The sequence below is a fragment of the Lutra lutra genome, chromosome 2 (genome assembly GCF_902655055.1).
Source record: "Lutra lutra chromosome 2, mLutLut1.2, whole genome shotgun sequence".
Taxonomy (NCBI): Eukaryota; Metazoa; Chordata; class Mammalia; order Carnivora; family Mustelidae; genus Lutra; species Lutra lutra.
In genome coordinates, this window is record NC_062279.1 from 56,433,193 (window position 1) to 56,453,414 (window position 20,222).

Below are 20,222 nucleotides of genomic sequence, written 5' to 3' on the forward strand. Positions count from 1 at the left end.
TTTGGTACAAGATGCAGAACAGTAGGGTCTCTGTGTGGAGTTGTTTACACCTATTCAAGTTCCCTTTCTTTTGGAAGATGAACTAGGATGTGAGTTAAAGAGAACAGGCAGGTGTTATTTATTTACACTTTTCAACAAATTTTGCTAAGATTCCATATGACTTGTACAGAAGACATAAATATCTCTGTGTTTGGATGAAGGCCCTTGACTTATCATAGGATTATGAGAAATTGCTGCTTATGAATAAAAACTAATTTTTAGCAAACAAGATGGGAATAATTAAGAATCATTCCAAGGAAATTGTCTAATAGTGGGTTCTTCTACTGATCGTATTTTCTTAAATAATCTGGTAGAAGAGTGCATAACAAAACCTCCAGATTTACATCTACATTCAGAGCCTCTCTTGTAGTGACATGACAACCTAAGGGGTAGAAATATCCGAGAGGTTTCACAAAATTGTGTGGTTGGGCAGAAAAGATACATATGACTGTCATTTCTAGGCAAATATATAAGGCAGTGTATTTCTATAAAAAACAATCCATGATTCTTTATGCAATTGTGGGGACTACTACTACAGTCTCAGATGGGGATTTATGAACCCTTCCCTAAAGCCATGATTCCCTTGAATTAAATTCTAACTTGATCATCTTCTAATTGTTATACTACAATACTGATAGGGTTGCTGTCACTGTTGTCTTTGTCTTCTTTGTACAGACTCGGGCTGTCCCCAGCTCACCCTGGACAGCTATAAAGAGAAGTAACATAGTGGGCATTATCCACAGCTCTGTCCCAGACTCCTTGCACCAACCCAAAATGACTTCCCATCAGTTGGAAAGATGAGAATTATTCACATTTTGTAGCCACCATCTTCAAGTCTTACAGATTTGAATTTACAGACTTGACCTTCCGATCCCAACACTTCTTGGATATTCTAACAAAACTGACAGCTCCTCAAGTCAGAACCAATCACACTTTCTTAGTCACTCTGGCTAAACCTCTGCCTGCCTGGAAAGAAGACAAGAAAATGTTAAAGAGATACAGTAGGGGATAGAGAGAAAACATCAAAGTCTTTATTCAGATATCCTTGCATTTTGAGTGACGCTGGATAAGGCACTAACCCTCCGGTATATTCATGAATAACAATGTTAATTTGATTGAATTTTTTTCCATCAAAATTCACCCCAAGGAGAAGGTATTAATATCTTAAAACAAAACCATATGCACATTTCCACCTGTTTGTGTATGTGTTTAGTTGATTCTAATGCATGTACCTTTTGGTTAACTGATGAAGAGGCTTATTAAGTGGATGGGAGCTTGAAATTTGGAAACAGATGGTTCACTGGGAAATATGATTTGATGCACAACAGATTGAAAAACCCATAGAACTATGGATTTTCTGTTCTCATTATTTTTAATACATTGCATTTACAGATGTTTAGCGTCATTAAACTTTTCACCATTTCTTTCAGCCTCCATTGGTTTATGTTATGCACGCAAAACAGTAATTCACATGTGAGGAAAACCTGTTCACTAAATCTCTTATTAGAAGCCTAGGACTCAGAACTACAAGACCTTGTTTTTAAGTCTGACTCCGTCACTGACATGCTTTATGTAAATTACCTAGTTTCTGAGCTTCAAACCTCATTTGTAAAATAAGGATTATAAGGACCTAAACTATAGGCTTGTTGTGAGGAGTAAATGAGATGAAACCTGTAAAGCACTTTGTTGTCTCTAAAAAATTATATGGGTGTTAAGTACTTTAAACAACTTTTAATAATCCTGGAATGCTTCAGAATAACTAGTTTGAAATAAAAATAACAAATGATGTCACACAAGATACTCTAGGTACAAAACATTTCATCCCCTGAAAAGCATTAAATAATATTCTTCTCTCAGATGCCCACACAGTACAGATCACATAGAAAAATCCAAACAGAGAATCAAAATCCATTTTATGTGTGTAGAAATGTACTAGTTTTTAACTCTTTATTACATTTTTAGCAGAATTATCTTCTGATTAAAATTTTAGCTCTGCTAATCTCCATCCCAGTTCTCTACTTCAATGGAAAACAAACCCAAGAAAAGGAAAAACTCTTTGAGTGAATTTTCTGGCACCTGCCCCTACCCATGAAGAGCCTTTCAAACCAATGTCTCATTCTTGATCTCTTATCTGAAGTTTGGAAAACTCAGGCCTTTTGGGCATTAATCCCAAGAAAGAACCTGGAAATCAGTGTTCCAACCCATGGAATCGCAAAGTTAAATGAAATGTTTGACTGTTATACCTGATCTAAACAGCCTTTATAATGTTGTTATCAAGCAGGCAAAACTAACCAAAATTGCATTGTGAAAAGGACCGAAAAATATCATGAGAGACAGAGAATCCCTACTTGTCTTTCCTTCTTCCAAAAATAAATACATTCCCTCTACTATGAAGTGTTCACAGAGCACCAGCTGGTGCTCAGCACTGTTAATTATAAGCCTTGATCCCAAGAAAGAGCCCAGAAAAGGGAAAAGGGGAAAGGGATGAGCTTGACTCTATACTTCACTGTACTGGGTTTTTGCCAACATTTCCCCTCACCTTGCAGACAGCTGTCATTAGTCTTCAGATTAGCCCTGTGAAGTTGGTATTCTCAGCTTTCTTTGACCCAATGGAAGCTGTGAATCAGAGACATTACGTGGCCTGCCTGATAATATAGAGCTGGTAAATGGCCACGCTATGATTTAAAACAAGATCCACCTGATACCAAAATTGATGCACAACAAGTTAGAGCAAAACAATCAAAGATAATGGAACAAAGTGCGCTGTAGGTGGTGCATCTGGAAATGAGCATCACCACCTAAGGTCCAGAAATAAGAACAAGTTTGCTATGTGCTGAAGCCTGTGAAGAGACAGAGCTGGGTTCTGCCTAGGGGTCTAGAAGGAAATGAAACTTGTTAGTTGAGCATGAGGCCACACAGGAATCTCGACAGGATATCCCAGGGACTAGATATGTTTGGAAAGATCAGTCTCAAGGAAGCCACAGAATTCCACAGAATCCTGGGGAAGCGTAGTCTTCAAAAATCCAAAACTCTCTTTCATACAGATTCAGTAAGTGTTGCAAAGTTCACTGTGCCCACCACTTGGCTTTGGAAAAACTGAGAGGATGAATTAGTGACACTATCTGGCTGTTTTCCTCCAGGAAAGCAAGCAATGGGCCTGCTGTAGTAAGTGAAATGAAAATAACTGGCTGAGAAACAACATCTTGTGATGAACCTTCTCCCATAGCACTCTCTAAATGAAAGAAGGACTGGGCTTTGGAGCCTTCTTGAAGAGGACTGACCTCTTGGCATCTACCAACTGTTTGCAATTTTCCCATCCACCTTCTTCAAAGAAGATTTGAAAGGGACAAACCATCAGACTGTTCTAAGATTTCTCTCTTTCTCTCTCTCTCTCTCAGCAGAGCCACAGAAAGCACTGGAAAACAGAGAAATGCTTAATCTGTAATGAAGCAAAAAAGACAAAAGTTCATCTGCTCAATGGGCCTTCTAAACCTTAGCTCATTTTTGGATACCAGCCCTGTTCTATACCTTCTAACTGGAGAGATGAAAAAATATGCTTGAACATGGGAATTTTAAAGGGAAATTCACACTATGACTTGTTTCAAGGTGATTACTTTTAGAAATTCCAGGACTCACCAGCTGATAGTGAACATCAGGGCAAAGAAGTACACATTTATAAGGGCCTGCAATTTCTAACTGTGTTAGGGAACTTCAAGGGAATAATAATCTCATTAGAGGCTCGCTGTGTTGGTTGCATAGACAGGGTGACTGCTACCAGGAAGAATCCATATTCTTTTCTTCTATAGACAGTTGCTAGGGAAAAAATGGATCCTGACCCATAATCAGGTTTTGTCATGAGACAGTTCTGAATTCTAATTTCAGCTCTCCTGTTTGCTAACTGTGTAATCTCAGCCAAGTTATTAGACCCATCTACACTTCAATTTCTTCATTTGGAAAAATGGGGGTGATGGTACATACCTTGTTAGGTACCTTGCATAGAAGCTCAGTAAACATAACTCCTCCATCCCCTTGTGACTTCTAATGCAGAAATTCAAGGAAGAGACTTTTTCAACGTATTTCTTAAGAATTTAAAAATTTCTCAGGCAGTAAAGAGTTGTTAAGCATCCACCTCAGTCCAGGAATATTGCTAGGACTTCAGCTACAACACATACCAAAGAACCTAATCTCTGTCTCAAAAAATTTCTACAATGTATCATCAAACAGATATGCATGCAGAGAAGCAAGATGTGCTCATTATGAATGAACAGAGCTACATCTAGAATCTATGCCTCTTAACCACTCTGGTCTCAGTGGAAATCAAGGATTTGGGTTAGATCCTTTTAAAAGCAGTTTTATTAAGGTAAAATTGGTATACAAGAAATGGCATGCATTTAAAGTATACAATTTTATCAGTTTTGACGTATACACACAATGAAACCATTGCCACAATCAAGATAATGAACACCTCCAAAATATTCCTGTGGCCCATTTTAAATCTGTCCTTCCCAGAACTCCCAGTCCCTGCCCTAAAGCCTCAGGCAAACTCTGACCTATATTCTATCATTCATTTAGATTCATTTGCATTTTCTAGAATTTTATACAACTGGAATCATATAGCATGTACTATTTTTTGGTAACTCAACTATGTTGTTTTAAGTTCAGTACTTCCTTCTCTTTATTGCTGAGCAGTGTTCCATTGATTGGATATCCCACAATTTATTCATTGACCTATTGATGGACATTTTGGTTCTTTCCAGCCTTGGGCTATTAAAATAAAGTTAGTATAAATATTCATGTACACATCTTTATATATACATATGCTTTCATTTCTTCTAGATAAATACCTGGGAGTGGAATGGCTGGTACACTATTGTTTAAGACTCTCAAACTTTTTCCAAAGTGGTTGTAATATTTTATATTACCTGCCAGCAATGTAGGAAAACCCCGGTTGTCTTCTAGCCACATAAACACTTGGTACGGTCAGTCCTTTTAATTTTAGCCATTTGAATATATGTGTAGTAGTAGCTCACGGCGGTTTTAATTTGAATTTCTTAATGCCTCATGATGTTGAGCATTTTTCATGTGATAATTTGCTATTTGTACATCTTCTCTGGTAAACTTTCAAATATTTTTCACATTTTTAAATTGCATTGTTTTCATATGGTTGAATTTTGAGTTTTTTATATACTCTGAATACAAGTGTCTAAACAAATATATAATTGGAAACTACTTTCTCTCAGTTGGGTTTGTCTTTAATTCTCTCAGTGACTTTCAAAAGCACAAATTAATTTTGATGGAATTGAAATTATCAATGGTTTCTTTTATGGATCAAGTTTTTGGTGTTGTAACTAAAATCTTTATCTAACCCAAATCATGAAGATTTTTTCTTATATTTACTTCTAGAAGTTCTATAGTTTTAGGTTTTAAAATTAGAGCGATGACTCCTTTTACATTTTGTATATGGTGTGAAGTACAGATTGAAGTTGTTTTGGTCTTCTTCTTGTTATTGCTGTTGTATTCTTTTGTTGTTGCTTTTTTGCAGAAGGATATACAATTGTCCTAGCATCATTATGGAAAAGATTATCCTTTCTCCACCATATAGTCTCTTCTCCAAGACTCTGCTATGTTTGCAAAGCACTGAATTTCTATGTATCTTATCATCCTCAATATATACTTATTATTTTGGCTCTAAATAGTAGATTATCTTTTAAAGAGATTTAAATCTTTAAAAGTCTTTATGTTTAGTTAAAATGTAGTTAACATTGTTAGCACTCTTTATTCCTTTGTGTAGGTCCATATTTCTAGCTGGTATCACTTCCTCTATGCTTGAAGAACTTCTTTTCACATTCTCTAGCTCAGGTCTGCCAGTGATGAATTTATTCAGCTTCTGTACATGTGAAAAAGTATTTCTCCTTCAATTTTGAAAGATATTTTCACCAGGCAAAGAATTCTAGTATGACAATTCTTTTTCCTTTCCCATACTTACAGATATTATTCCACTGCCTCCCACCTACCATTGTTCCTGATGAGAAATCTACCATTTCTCATCTTTGTATCTTTGTTCCTCTATGAAATTCATCTTTGTTATATGGCTACTTTTAAGATTTTCTCTTTATCACTGTTTTTAATGATTTGATTATTATGTGTCATGGTGTAATTTTCTTCATGTTTCTTGTGTTTGATGCTAATTTACCTTCTCAGATCTACAATTATACAGTTTTTGTCAAATTTGGAATTTTTTTCTGACATTCAAATTCTTTTTAACTCAGACATTATAATTTTCATCTCTTGAAGTTGGGTTAGATCTTTTTAAAAAAACTAGTTTATTTATTTATTTGAGAGAGAGAGAGCACAGAGAGAGGAGCAGAGGGGGAGAGAGAAGGACAAGCAGACTCCATGCTGAGTGTGGAGCCCAACAAAGGGCTCAATCCCACAACCCTGAGATCATGTCTTCAGCCAAAACCAAGTGTAAGTCACTTAACTGACTGAGCCACCCAGGGACCCTGAGAAAGGTGTTTTTTTATATCATCCACCCTTCTATTTAACATGCCCAATCTTTCCTTTTGCTTCTTAAACATAATGAATATAGTTTTAGTTACTTTAATTCTTATTGCTAGTGCCATTATCTATGTCAAGTTTGGGTCATTTTCCATTGATTGATTTTTCCCACTACAGACAGTATTTTCCTGTTTGTTTGAATGCCTGGTTATCATTAATGGATGCCAAAAAGTGTGAATTTTACCTTGCTGGGTGCCAGATATTTTGTAATCCTATATTTATGCTCATATTCTTTGTTATGAAATGAGGTTAAGTTACTTGATAAACGTATCCTTGAATTTGGGGTAAGATGGTGAAGTAGGAGGACCTAAGTTCATCTCATCCCACATATACAACTAAAAAAATACTCACATCAGTATCAGCAACCCAGAAAACTACCTAAAGACTGACAGAATAAACTGTACAACTAAATGTAAAGAAGCGACACTGAAGAGGGTAGAAAGGGCAGAGATGTGGTGAGGAGCTAAAGGGACCAGGCCATCTATGGGGTGAAGAGGGGGTGCCAGGAGCCTTGGGCAAGGAATGGGGGAGAAACAGACCCTCATACCAATGAGCCCATGCAAGGAAGATGAATTAGGCTTTGAAAATTAAAGAGGCTGAATTCTGTGAGTTCTTAAAACTAGTAGGACTTAAAACTGGGAATTTTAAAAAAATCAGCAGGCTAGGCATTGGGAGAGCTGAGAAGGTAAGAGGAAGCTGAGTCCCTGTTCTTAAAGAAACAGCATGACAAACAGCACACAGAGATACAGAGTAGAAGTAACAGTTTAAAAAACACCTGTGGCATACAAGAAGAATTATTTACTAATCTCAGAGTGTGCCCCAGAGGGGCAGTGTTCACTGAAGGAATTCTCTAGGAACAAAGGAGCTGGCAGGTGCCATCTTCCTCCTCTGCCCCCATGCAAGCATAAATATACAGCCAACTGTAGGAACTGGCATGGCACCAACATTCACTACCTAACTTGCTTTCACCAAGCCCTGTGTCCATCCCTCCTACCCCTATAGCTTCCACAGTCTGCAGATCTGCTCTTTCCAGTCATGGCTGCCTCAGTCCCAACCCCGTGGGTTCCTTTCCCCGAGAAGACTGGCACACCTTATTAAAACTGTGCACCCAGCCCATGCATGCTTTGCAGATCTGCCCTGGCCAGTCCTGGTTCTGGTGGGGTGGCAACAGCAGGACTCATTTCACAAGCAGGCCAGCATGCACATTGTTCAAACTGTGCCCCACTCCTGTTACCCAGTCTCAGCAGTGGCAGGAGTGGTACATTCCCCCTTGCTGGCATGCAAACCTTGTGGGCACCACTCAACCCACTCCCCTTCAATCTGCTTTTGGTCAGAGCCCATTCAAACTGAGCTACAAGCCTAGCAGTGTGCAAGCAGCCCCAAAAGGGTCCAGCACCACTCCAAAGAGGCTCTGGCCCTGGGGTTAGAGGAAGAAAATCACACACAGCAATCAGACATTGCAGACAGTTGGTGTGATTGCAGGGACCACCCAGTAACAAAAAGTTCTCAGGGAACAACACAGGGAAAGCAACCTGCAGTTTGGTGCTATTTCATCTCTGGCAAATGCCTGATCTGATTCAACTCAAGCCCAAGGCAGCCCCAGACTCATCCACTAATACCACAGGGATCAAACACTGTCCACAACAGGCAAAGAGAGCCACTGAAAACAAACAGACTGAAGGAAAAAACAGCCAAGACACAACAGCGGGTTACATATACAATACACCTAAGAGACACCCCTGAAGAGCCAGATTCCAGTGAACAGGAGACACTACACTTCAAGGGACTACAGGCCCTCTTCCTAAGGCCATTAGTTTCAAGAGCAGGAGATGTAACTGAATTTCCTAACACAAAGCAATGAACCAGAGAGTTAGACAGAATAAGGAGACAGAGGAATATGTTCCAAATGGAAAATGGGACAAAACTACAGCAAATGATCATAAAGATACTCACTGGCCTTGAAAAAAGAGTGGAGGATATAAGTGAGACCCTTAACACAGAGATAAAAAGAAATCAGAGATAAATAACACAATAAATGAAATTAAAAATACACAAGATGGAACAAATAGCGGTAGACAAAGCAGAAGATGAATTAGTGACCTGGAGCAGAAGAATGAATTAATGGAAGCAATCAAGCTCAGCAGGTGAGAGAAAAAAAATTGTACAAATGATAATAAACTTAGGGAACTCAGCACCCCCATCAAGCATAATAGCATTCATATTATACAGATCCCACATGAAGGAGAGAAAAGAAGACAGAAATTTTCTTTGAAGAAATCACGGTGGAAATATTCCCAGGGAAGGAAACATAAATGTAGATCCAGGAGGCACAGAGATCCCCCAACAAAATCAACCCAACGAGGTCCACATCAAGATACATAGTAATTAAAATGACATAAGGTAGTGATAAAGAGAGCATTTTAAAAGCAGCAAAAGAAAAGAAGACAGTTACAAGAGAAACCCCATAAGACTATCAGCAGATTTTTCAGCAGCAAATGTGCAGGCCAGAAGAAAGTGGTATGACATATTTGAAATGCTGAAAGGAAAAAATCCGCAACCAGGAAAACTCTATCCAGCAAGGCTATCATTCAGAAGAAGGAGAGATAAAGAGTTTCCAGACAGACAAAAGCTAAAGGAGTTCCTGGCCATTAAACTAGCCCTACAAAAAATGTTGAAGGGGATTCTTTGAATGGAAAGGAAAGACCATAAGTATAAGAATAAGAAAAGTAAGAAGCACAAAAGCAGTGAAAATAAGTGTATCTATAAAATCAATCAAGAGACACACAAAATAAACGGATGTAAAAAAATGACACCATATATCTAAAATGTGGTGGGGAGAGAGAGTTTGAACAAAGGGTTCAAACTTAAGTGACCATCAGCTAAATATAGACTGCTATATCCAAAAGATGTTATATACAAACCTAATGGCAACTACAAATCAAAAGCCAGTAATAAATGTGTAAAAAATAAAAAGAAATCTGGTATATCACTAAAGAAAGCAAAAAAACAACAACAACAAAAAAAAAGTGGCAGAAGAGAGCAAAAGAAGAAAGTATCAGAAAAAAACTACAAAAGCAACAAACAAACAAATAACAAAATGGCAATAAATACCTATCTATCGATAATTATTTTGAATGTAAATGGACTAAATGCTCCAATCAAAAGACATAGGGTGATGGAATGGATAAAAAACAAAACTCATCTATATGCTGCCTATAACAGACTCATTTCAGACCTAAAGACATATGCAAATTTAAAGTGAGTGGATGGAGAAATATTTATCATGCAAATAGAGGAGAAAAGAAAGCCACAATAGCAATTCTTATATCTGACAAAATCCACTTTGAAACAAACAGTGTAATTAGAAACAAAGAAGAACACCATATAATAAAGGGGGCACTCTAAAAAGAAGATATAATAATTGCAAATATTGATGCACCCAACATAGGAGTATCCAAGTGTATAAAGCAGTTAATAACAAACATAAAGGAAGTAATTAATAATAATACAATAATAGTAGAAGACCTTAACACCCCACTCACATCAACAGATAGATCATCAAAACAGAAAATCAGCAAGGTAACCATGGCTTTGAAGGACACATTGGACCAGATGGATCTAACAGATATATTCAGAACATTCCATCCTAAAACAGCAGGGCACACATTCTTTTCAAGTCTGCATGGAACATTCTCTAGAATAGATCACATATTAGGCCATGAAACAAGTGTCAACAAATTCGAAAAGACCAAAGTCATACCATGTGTCTTTTCTGACCATAACACTATGAAACTAGAAGTCAACCACGTGAAAAAATTGGTAAAGACCACAAATACATGGAGGTTAAATAACATGCTACTAAACAATGAATGTTTTGGGTCAACCAAACCTAATGGCAACTACAAATCAAAAGCCAGTAATAGATATGCAAAAAATAAAAAGAAAGAAATCCAGTATATCACTAAAGAAAGCCAAAATCAATAAATCAAAGAAAAAAAATAAAAAATTACATGGAGAGAAGTGAAAATAAAAACACAATGGTCCAAAACTTTTGGGACGCAGCAAAAGTGATTCTAACAGGAAAGTTTACAGCAACATGGACCTACCTCAAGAAGCAGGAAAAATCGCAAACAACCTAAACTTACACCTAAAGAGCTAGAAAAAGAAAAAACAAAACCCAAAAGCAGCAGAAAGGAGGAAGTAATGAAGATTAGAGCAGAAATAATTGATATAGAAACAAACAAACAAACAAAAACCAGTAGAACAGATGACTGAAACCAAGAGGTAGTTCTTTGAAAAGATCAACAAAATTGGTAAGTCTCTAGCAAGACTCATTAAAAAAAAGAGAGGACCCAAAAAAGCAAAGTCACTAATGAAACAGAAGAAATAACAACCAATACCACTTAAAATAAAGATTGTAACAGAATACTATGGAATTATTATATGCCAACAAATTGGGCAACTTAGAAAAAATGGATAAATTCCTAGAAACATATAAATTACCAAAACTTAAAGCAAGAAGAAACAGAACATTTGAACAGACAAATTACTAGCAATGAAATTGAATCAGTAATCAAAAAACTTCCAAGAAACAAAAGTCCAGGACCAGACAAATTCACAGAGTAATTCTACCAAACACTTAGAGAAGAGTTAATCCCTATTCTTCTCAAACTACCCAAAAAATACGAGAGGAACAAAAACCTCCAGATTCATTCTATAAGACCAGTATCACTCTGATACCAAAACTAGATAAAGACACCACACAAAAAAGAGAGAGAAAGAGAACACTACAGGCCAATATTCCCCATGAATATAAATGCAAAACTCCTCAACAAAATATTTACAAACCAAATCCAACAATACATTAAAAAAATAATATACCAAAAAAAAATAATAATATACCATGATCAGGGGGAATTTGTTACTGGGATGTAAGGGTGGCTCAATATTCACAAAACAATCAATGTGACACATCACATCAATAAAAGAAAAAATAAAAACCATATGATCATTTCAATAGATGCAAAAAAAAATTGAAAAAGAACCACAAGCATTCATAATAAAAACCCTCTGCAAAGTGTGTCTGGAGGGAACATATCTCTTTTTCTTTATTTTTTTTTATTATCTTATGCTAGTCACCATAAAATACATCATTAGTTTTTGTACATATCTCAACATAATAAAGTCCTTATATGAAAAAAACCACAGCCAACATCATACTCAACAGTAAAAATTTGAGAGTTTTTCCACTAAGGGTCAGGAAGAAGACAGGGATGTCTACTCTCACCACTTTTATTCAACATAGTACTGGAAGTCCCAGCCACAAATTAGAAACATAAAGAAATTAAAGGCATCCAATTGGTAAGGAAGAGGTAAAGCTGTCACTATTTGCAGATGACATAATATTTTATATAGAAAATCTATACATACCATATATACTATATCTATATATACCAAAAAACTCTGGAGCTGAGAAATAAATTCAGTAAAGTCACAGGATACAATATCAATGTGCAGAATTCTGTTGCATTCTTATACACTAATAATGAAGCTGGTGTTGGAAAAACTGGATAGCTATATGCAAAAAAAGAAAGAAAGAAAGAAAGAAAGAACGAACGAACGAACTTGGACCACCATAGACAAAAATAAACTCAAAATGGATTAAGGACCTAAATGAGAGACCTGAAACCATAAAAATCCTAGAAGAGAACACAGGCAATAATCTCTCTGACATAGGCCATAACATCTTCCTGGATTTGTCTCCTGAGGCAAGGTAAACAAAACCAAAAATAAACTATTGGGACTGCATCAAAATAAAAAGCTTCTGTATAGCAAAGGAAACATCCAACAAAACTAAAAGACAAACAACTAAATGAGAGAGGATATTTGCAAGTGACATATCCAATAAAGGATTAGTTTCTAAGATACATAAAGAATTCATAAAAATCAACACCAAAAAAACCAAATAATCTAATTTAAAAATGGGCAGAAGACATGAACAGACATATCTCCAAAGAAGACATCCAGATGGCCAATAGACATATGAAAAGATACCTAAGGTCACTCTTTATCAGGGAAATGCAAATCAAAACCATCATTAGATATGACCTCACCCTTATCAGACTGGCTAAAATAAAAAAATTCACAAAAGAAAATCGTTGGTGAGGATGCAGAGAAAAAAGAAACCCTCATGCATTATTGGTGGGAATGCAAACTGGTGTAGTGACTGGAAGACAGTATGTAGGTTTCTGAAAAAATTAAAAATAAAACTACTGTAAGATCCAGTAATGGCACTACTGGGTATTTAGCTAAAGAAGATGAAAATACTAATTCAAAGGGATATATGCACCCCTATTTATTGAAGCATTATTTGCAATAGCCAAATTATTTAAAAGCAGCCCAAGTGTCCACCAATAGATGAATGGATAAAGAAGATGTGGTATTTATATGTAGTGGGATATTATTTAGCAAGAAAAAAGAATGAAATTTTGCCATGTGCAACAACACCACGGAGGGAGCTAGAGAGAGATAATGCTAAGTGAAATAAGTCAGAGAAAGATAAATACCTTATGATTTCATTCATATGTGAAATTTAAGAAACAAAACAAACAAAAGAAAAAGACCAAAAAAAAAAAAAACCAAAAAAAACAAAAAGCAAGACTCTTAACTATAGGGAACAAGGAGATGGTTACGAGAGGTGAGAGGTGGGTGGGGAAAATGGGGGAAGGAAGTGAAGGGGAATTAAGAGTACACTTATCTTAATAAGCAATGAGTAATACATAGAACTGGTGAGTCACTATATTGTACACTTGAAACTAATACAACACTGTATGTTAACTATACTTAAATAAAATTTTAAAAATAGGAAGAGGAGTCAAGATGGCGGAGAAGTAGCAGGCTGAGACTACTTCGGGTAGCGGGAGATCAGCTAAATAGCTTATCTAAAGATTGCAAAAACCTACAAATCCAACGGGAGATTGAAGAGAAGAAGAACAGCAATTCTAGAAACAGAAAATCAACCACTATCTGAAAGGTAGGACTGGCGGAGAAGTGAATCCAAAGCAACTGGAAGATAGACCGTGGGGGAAGGGGCCGGCTCCCGGCGAGCAGCGGAGCAACGGAGCACAAAATCAGGACTTTTAAAAGTCTGTTCCGCTGAGGGACATCGCTCCAGAGGCTTAACTGGGGTGAAGCCCAGGTAGGGTCAGCGCGGCCTCAGGTCCCACAGGGTCACAGAAGGATCGGGGGTGTCTGAGTGTCACAGAGCTTACCGGTATTAGAACAGGGAAGCGGCTACAGAGACAGAGCCGAGGAGTAAGCTCTAAACTCGGGGTTACCTTGAACCGGTCGCAGGCTCGGTCAGCTCGGAGCGCGGCCGGAGGCCAGGGTGACGGGAGTCATTGGGCGCTGTTCTCTGAGGGCGCACTGAGGAGTGTGGCCCCGGGGTCTCGGCTCCTCCGGGCCGGAGACCGGGAGGCCGCCATTTTCATTCCCGTCTTCCAGAACTCTACGGAAAGCGCTCAGGGAACAAAAGCTCCCGAAAGCAAACCCAGCAAACCCGAGCGGATTACTCAGCCCGGCCCCGGTAAGGGCGGTGCAACTCCGCCTGGCGCAAAGAAGCTTGAGAATCAGTACAACAGGCCCCTCCCACAGAAGAGCAACAGAGAAACCTAGCCAGGACCAAGTTCACCTACCAAGGAGTGCAGTTTCTATACCAAGGAGAGCGGCAGAATTCCAGAGGAGAAGAAAGCAAAGCATGGAACTCATGGCTTTCTCCCCATGATTCTTTAGCCTTGCAGTTAATTCAATTTTTTTTTCTTTTTCAATTTTTTTTCTCTTCTTCTGCTAAATTTTTTTAACTCTTACCGTTTTCTTTTTTAACGTTTTTTAAATAGTTCATCTAATATATATATATTTTTTTTCCTTTTTATATTTTTTATCGGCTTTCTTTTTTTAATAGTTTCTTTTTTTTTTTCTTTCTGAACCCCTTTTTATCCCCTTTCTCCCCCCTCACAATTCGGGATCTCTTCTGATTTGGCTAAAGCATATTTTCCTGGGGTTGTTGCCACCCTTTTAGTATTTTACTTGCTCCTTCATATACTCTTATCTGGAAAAAATGACAAGGCGGAAAAATTCACAACAAAAAACAGAACAAGATACAGTACCAAAGGCTAGGGACCTAATCAATACAGACATTGGTAATATGTCAGATATAGATATCAGAATGATGATTCTCAAGGTTCTAGCCGGGCTTGAAAAAGGCATGGAAGATATTAAAGCAACCCTCTCGGGAGATATAAAAGCCCTTTCTGGAGAAATAAAAGAACTAAAATCTAACCAAGTTGAAATCAAAAAAGCTATTAATGAGGTGCAATCAAAAATGGAGGCTCTCACTGCTAGGATAAATGAGGCAGAAGAAAGAATTAGCGATATAGAAGACCAAATGACAGAGAATAAAGAAGCTGAGCAAAAGAGGGACAAACAGCTACTGGACCACGAGGGGAGAATTCGAGAGATAAGTGACACCATAAGACGAAACAACATTAGAATAATTGGGATTCCAGAAGAAGAGGAAACAGAGAGGGGAGCAGAAGGTATGTTGGAGAGAATTATTGGAGAGAATTTCCCCAATATGGCAAAGGGAACAAGCATCAAAATCCAGGAGGTTCAGAGAACCCCCCTCAAAATCAATAAGAATAGGTCCACACCCCGTCACCTAATAGTAAAATTTACAAGTCTTAGTGACAAAGAAAAGATCCTGAAAGCAGCCCGGGAAAAGAAGTCTGTAACGTACAATGGTAAAAATATTAGATTGGCAGCAGACTTATCCACAGAGACCTGGCAGGCCAGAAAGAGCTGACATGATATATTCAGAGTACTAAATGAGAAAAACATGCAGCCAAGAATACTATATCCAGCTAGGCTATCATTGAAAATAGAAGGAGAGATTAAAAGCTTCCAGGACAAACAAAAACTGAAAGAATTTGCAAATACCAAACCAGCTCTACAGGAAATATTGAAAGGGGTCCTCTAAGCAAAGAGAGACCCTAAAAGTAGTAGATCAGAAAGAAACAGAGACAATATACAATAACAGTCACCTTACAGGCAATACAATGGCACTAAATTCATATCTCTCAGTACTTACCCTGAATGTTAATGGGCTAAATGCCCCAATCAAAAGACACAGGGTATCAGAATGGATAAAAAAAACAAAACCCATCTATATGTTGCCTACAAGAAACTCATCTTAAACCCGAAGACACCTCCAGGTTTAAAGTGAGGGGGTGGAAAAGAATTTACCATGCTAATGGACATCAGAAGAAAGCAGGAGTGGCAATCCTTATAGCAGATCAATTAGATTTTAAGCCAAAGACTATAATAAGAGATGAGGAAGGACACTATATCATACTCAAAGGAACTGTCCAACAAGAAGATCTAACAATTTTAAATATCTATGCCCCTAACGTGGGAGCAGCCAACTATATAAACCAATTAATAACAAAATCAAAGAAACACATCGACAAGAATACAATAATAGTAGGGGATTTTAACACTCCCCTCACTGAAATGGACAGATCATCCAAGCAAAAGATCAACAAGGAAATCAAGGCCTTAAATGACACACTGGACCAGATGGACATCACAGATATATTCAGAACATTTCATCCCAAAGCAACAGAATACACATTCTTCTCTAGTGCACATGGAACATTCTCCAGAATAGATCACATTCTTGGTACTAAATCAAGTCTCAACCTGTATCAAAAGATTGGGATCATTCCCTGCATATTTTCAGACCACAATGCTCTAAAGCTAGAACTCAATAACAAGAGGAAATTTGGAAAGAACCCAAATACATGGAGACTAAACAGCATCCTTCTAAAGAATGAATGGGTCAACCAGGAAATTAAAGAAGAATTGAAAAAATTTATGGAAACAAATGATAATGAAAACACAACAGTTCAGAATCTGTGGGACACAACAAAGGCAGTCCTGAGAGGAAAATATATAGCGGTACAAGCCTTTCTCAAGAAACAAGAAAGGTCTCAGGTACACAACCTAACCCTACACCTAAAGGAGCTGGAGAAAGAACAAGAAAGAAACCCTAAACCCAGCAGGAGAAGAGAAATCATAAAGATTAGAGCAGAAATCAATGAAATAGAAACCAAAAAAACAATAGAACAAATCAACGAAACTAGGAGCTGGTTCTTTGAAAGAATTAATAAGATTGATAAACCCCTGGCCAGACTTATCAAAAAGAAAAGAGAAAGGACCCAAATAAATAAAATCATGAATGAAAGAGGAGAGATCACAACGAACACCAAAGAAATACAGACAATTATAAGAACATATTATGAGCAACTCTACGCCAACAAATTTGACAATCTGGAAGAAATGGATGCATTCCTAGAGACATATAAACTACCACAACTGAACCAGGAAGAAATAGAAAGCCTGAACAGACCCATAACCAGTAAGGAGATTGAAACAGTCATCAAAAATCTCCAAACAAACAAAAGCCCAGGGCCAGACGGCTTCCCGGGGGAATTCTACCAAACATTTAAAGAAGAACTAATTCCTATTCTCCTGAAACTGTTCCAAAATATAGAAATGGAAGGAAAGCTTCCAAATTCATTTTATGAGGCCAGCATCACCTTGATCCCAAAACCAGACAAGGATCCCAACAAAAAAGAGAACTACAGACCAATATCCTTGATGAACACAGATGCAAAAATTCTCGCCAAAATACTAGCCAATAGGATTCAACAGTACATTAAAAGGATTATTCACCACGACCAAGTGGGATTTATTCCAGGGCTGCAAGGCTGGTTCAACATCCGCAAATCAATCAATGTGATACAACACATTAATAAAAGAAAGAACAAGAACCATATGATACTCTCCATAGATGCTGAAAAAGCATTTGACAAAGTACAGCATCCCTTCCTGATCAAAACTCTTCAAAGTGTAGGGATAGAGGGCACATACCTCAATATTATCAAAGCCATCTATGAGAAACCCACCGCAAATATCATTCTCAATGGAGAAAAACTGAAAGCTTTTCCGCTAAGGTCAGGAACACGGCAGGGATGTCCGTTATCACCACTGCTATTCAACATAGTACTAGAAGTCCTAGCCTCAGCAATCAGACAACAAAAGGAAATTAAAGGCATCCAAATCGGCAAAGAAGAAGTCAAACTATCACTCTTCGCAGATGATATGATACTCTATGTGGAAAACCCAAAAGACTCCACTCCAAAACTGCTAGAACTTGTACTGGAATTCAGTAAAGTGTCAGGATATAAAATCAATGCACAGAAATCAGTTGCATTTCTCTACACCAACAACAAGACAGAAGAAAGAGAAATTAAGGAGTCCATCCCATTTACAATTGCACCCAAAACTATAAGATACCTAGGAATAAACCTAACCAAAGAGACTAAGAATCTATACTCAGAAAACTATAAAGTACTCATGAAAGAAATTGAGGAAGACACAAAGAAATGGAAAAATGTTCCATGCTCCTGGATTGGAAGAATAAATATGGTGAAAATGTCTATGCTACCTAAAGCAATCTACACATTTAATGCAATTCCTATCAAAGTACCATCCATTTTTTTCAAAGAAATGGAACAAATAATCCTAAAATTTATATGGAACCAGAAAAGACCTCGAATAGCCAAAGGAATATTGAAAAAGAAAGCCAAAGTTGGTGGCATCACAATTCCGGACTTCAAGCTCTATTACAAAGCTGTCATCCTCAAGACAGCATGGTACTGGCACAAAAACAGACACATAGATCAATGGAACAGAATAGAGAGCCCAGAAATAGACCCTCAACTCTATGGTCAACTCATCTTCGACAAAGCAGGAAAGAATGTCCAATGGAACAAAGACAGCCTCTTCAATAAATGGTGTTGGGAAAATTGGACAGCCACATGCAGAAAAATGAAATTGGATCATTTCCTTACACCACACACGAAAATAGACTCAAAATGGATGAAGGATCTCAATGTGAGAAAGGAATCCATCAAAATCCTCGAGGAGAACACAGGCAGCAACCTCTTCGACCTCAGCCGCAGCAACATCTTCCTAGGAACATCACCAAAGGCAAGGGAAGCAAGGGCAAAAATGAACTATTGGGATTTTATCAAGATCAAAAGCTTTTGCACAGCAAAGGAAACAGTGAACAAAACCAAAAGACAACTGACAGAATGGGAGAAGATATTTGCAAATGACATATCAGATAAAGGGCTAGTGTCCAAAATCTATAAAGAACTTAGCAAACTCAACACCCAAAGAACAAATAATCCAATCAAGAAATGGGCAGAGGACATGAACAGACATTTCTGCAAAGAAGACATCCAGATGGCCAACAGACACATGAAAAAGTGCTCCATATCACTCGGCATCAGGGAAATACAAATCAAAACCACCATGAGATATCACCTCACACCAGTCAGAATGGCTAAAATTAACAAGTCAGGAAATGACAGATGCTGGCGAGGATGCGGAGAAAGGGGAGCCCTCCTACACTGTTGGTGGGAATGCAAGCCGGTGCAACCACTCTGGAAAACAGCATGGAGGTTCCTCAAAATGTTGAAAATAGAACTACCCTATGACCCAGCAATTGCACTGCTGGGTATTTACCCTAAAGATACAAACGTAGTGATCCGAAGGGGCACGTGCACCCGAATGTTTATAGCAGCAATGTCTACAATAGCCAAACTATGGAAAGAACCTAGATGTCCATCAACAGACGAATGGATAAAGAAGATGTGGTATATATACACAATGGAATACTATGCAGCCATCAAAAGAAATGAAATCTTGCCATTTGCGACGACGTGGATGGAACTAGAGGGTATCATGCTTAGCGAAATAAGTCAATCGGAGAAAGACAACTATCATATGATCTCCCTGATATGAGGGAGAGGAGATGCAACATGGGGGGTTTAGGGGGTAGGAGAAGAATAAATGTAACAAGATGGGATTGGGAGGGAGACAAACCATAAGTGACTCTTAATCTCACAAAACAAACTGAGGGTTGATGGGGGGAGGGGGATTGGGAGAGGGGGGTGGGGTTATGGATATTGGGGAGGGTATGTGCTATGGTGAGTGCTGTGAAGTGTGTAAACCTGGCGATTTGCAGACCTGTACCCATGGGGATAAAAATATATGTTTATAAAAAATAAAATTTAAAATAAATGTGAAAGAAAATTTAAAAAATAAATTTAGTAACATATCCTTTTGGTTTTTGCTTTCAAACACTATTATTTTGGACAAAAGAAGCTTTTAATCTGGGTTAATTTTCTTGCTAATGATCTAAAATTTTCTGAGTACTTTATGTGATGTCCAGTGAATTTTTATATGTGTACCACTCTGGCTAGTGAAAACAGGCAAGTATTCTCAACCCCGTGTGAGCTCTGGGAATTTTTTCCCCTCTAATTGTTCAAGGTGATTCTTTTCCTGGCCTCAGTTTGTTTTAATCACACAATATTCTGGTCAGTACTCAGACGATCACTTAAAGGAACACTTTGCAAGTCTTCAGAGATTTCTCTCTCAACATTTCTCTCTTCCCTTCTTCTATTCTACAAATTTTACCTTCCTCAGCATCCCTAGAC

At 37.7% G+C, this 20,222-nt stretch overlaps 1 protein-coding gene across 2 annotated transcripts in view; it reads right to left on the reverse strand.

The window, feature by feature from the left end:
- MSRA (methionine sulfoxide reductase A) overlaps nt 1–20,222 on the reverse strand; it is a 437,055-nt gene that overhangs the window by 116,548 nt on the left and 300,285 nt on the right. The gene's annotated exons all lie outside the window — the stretch shown is intronic.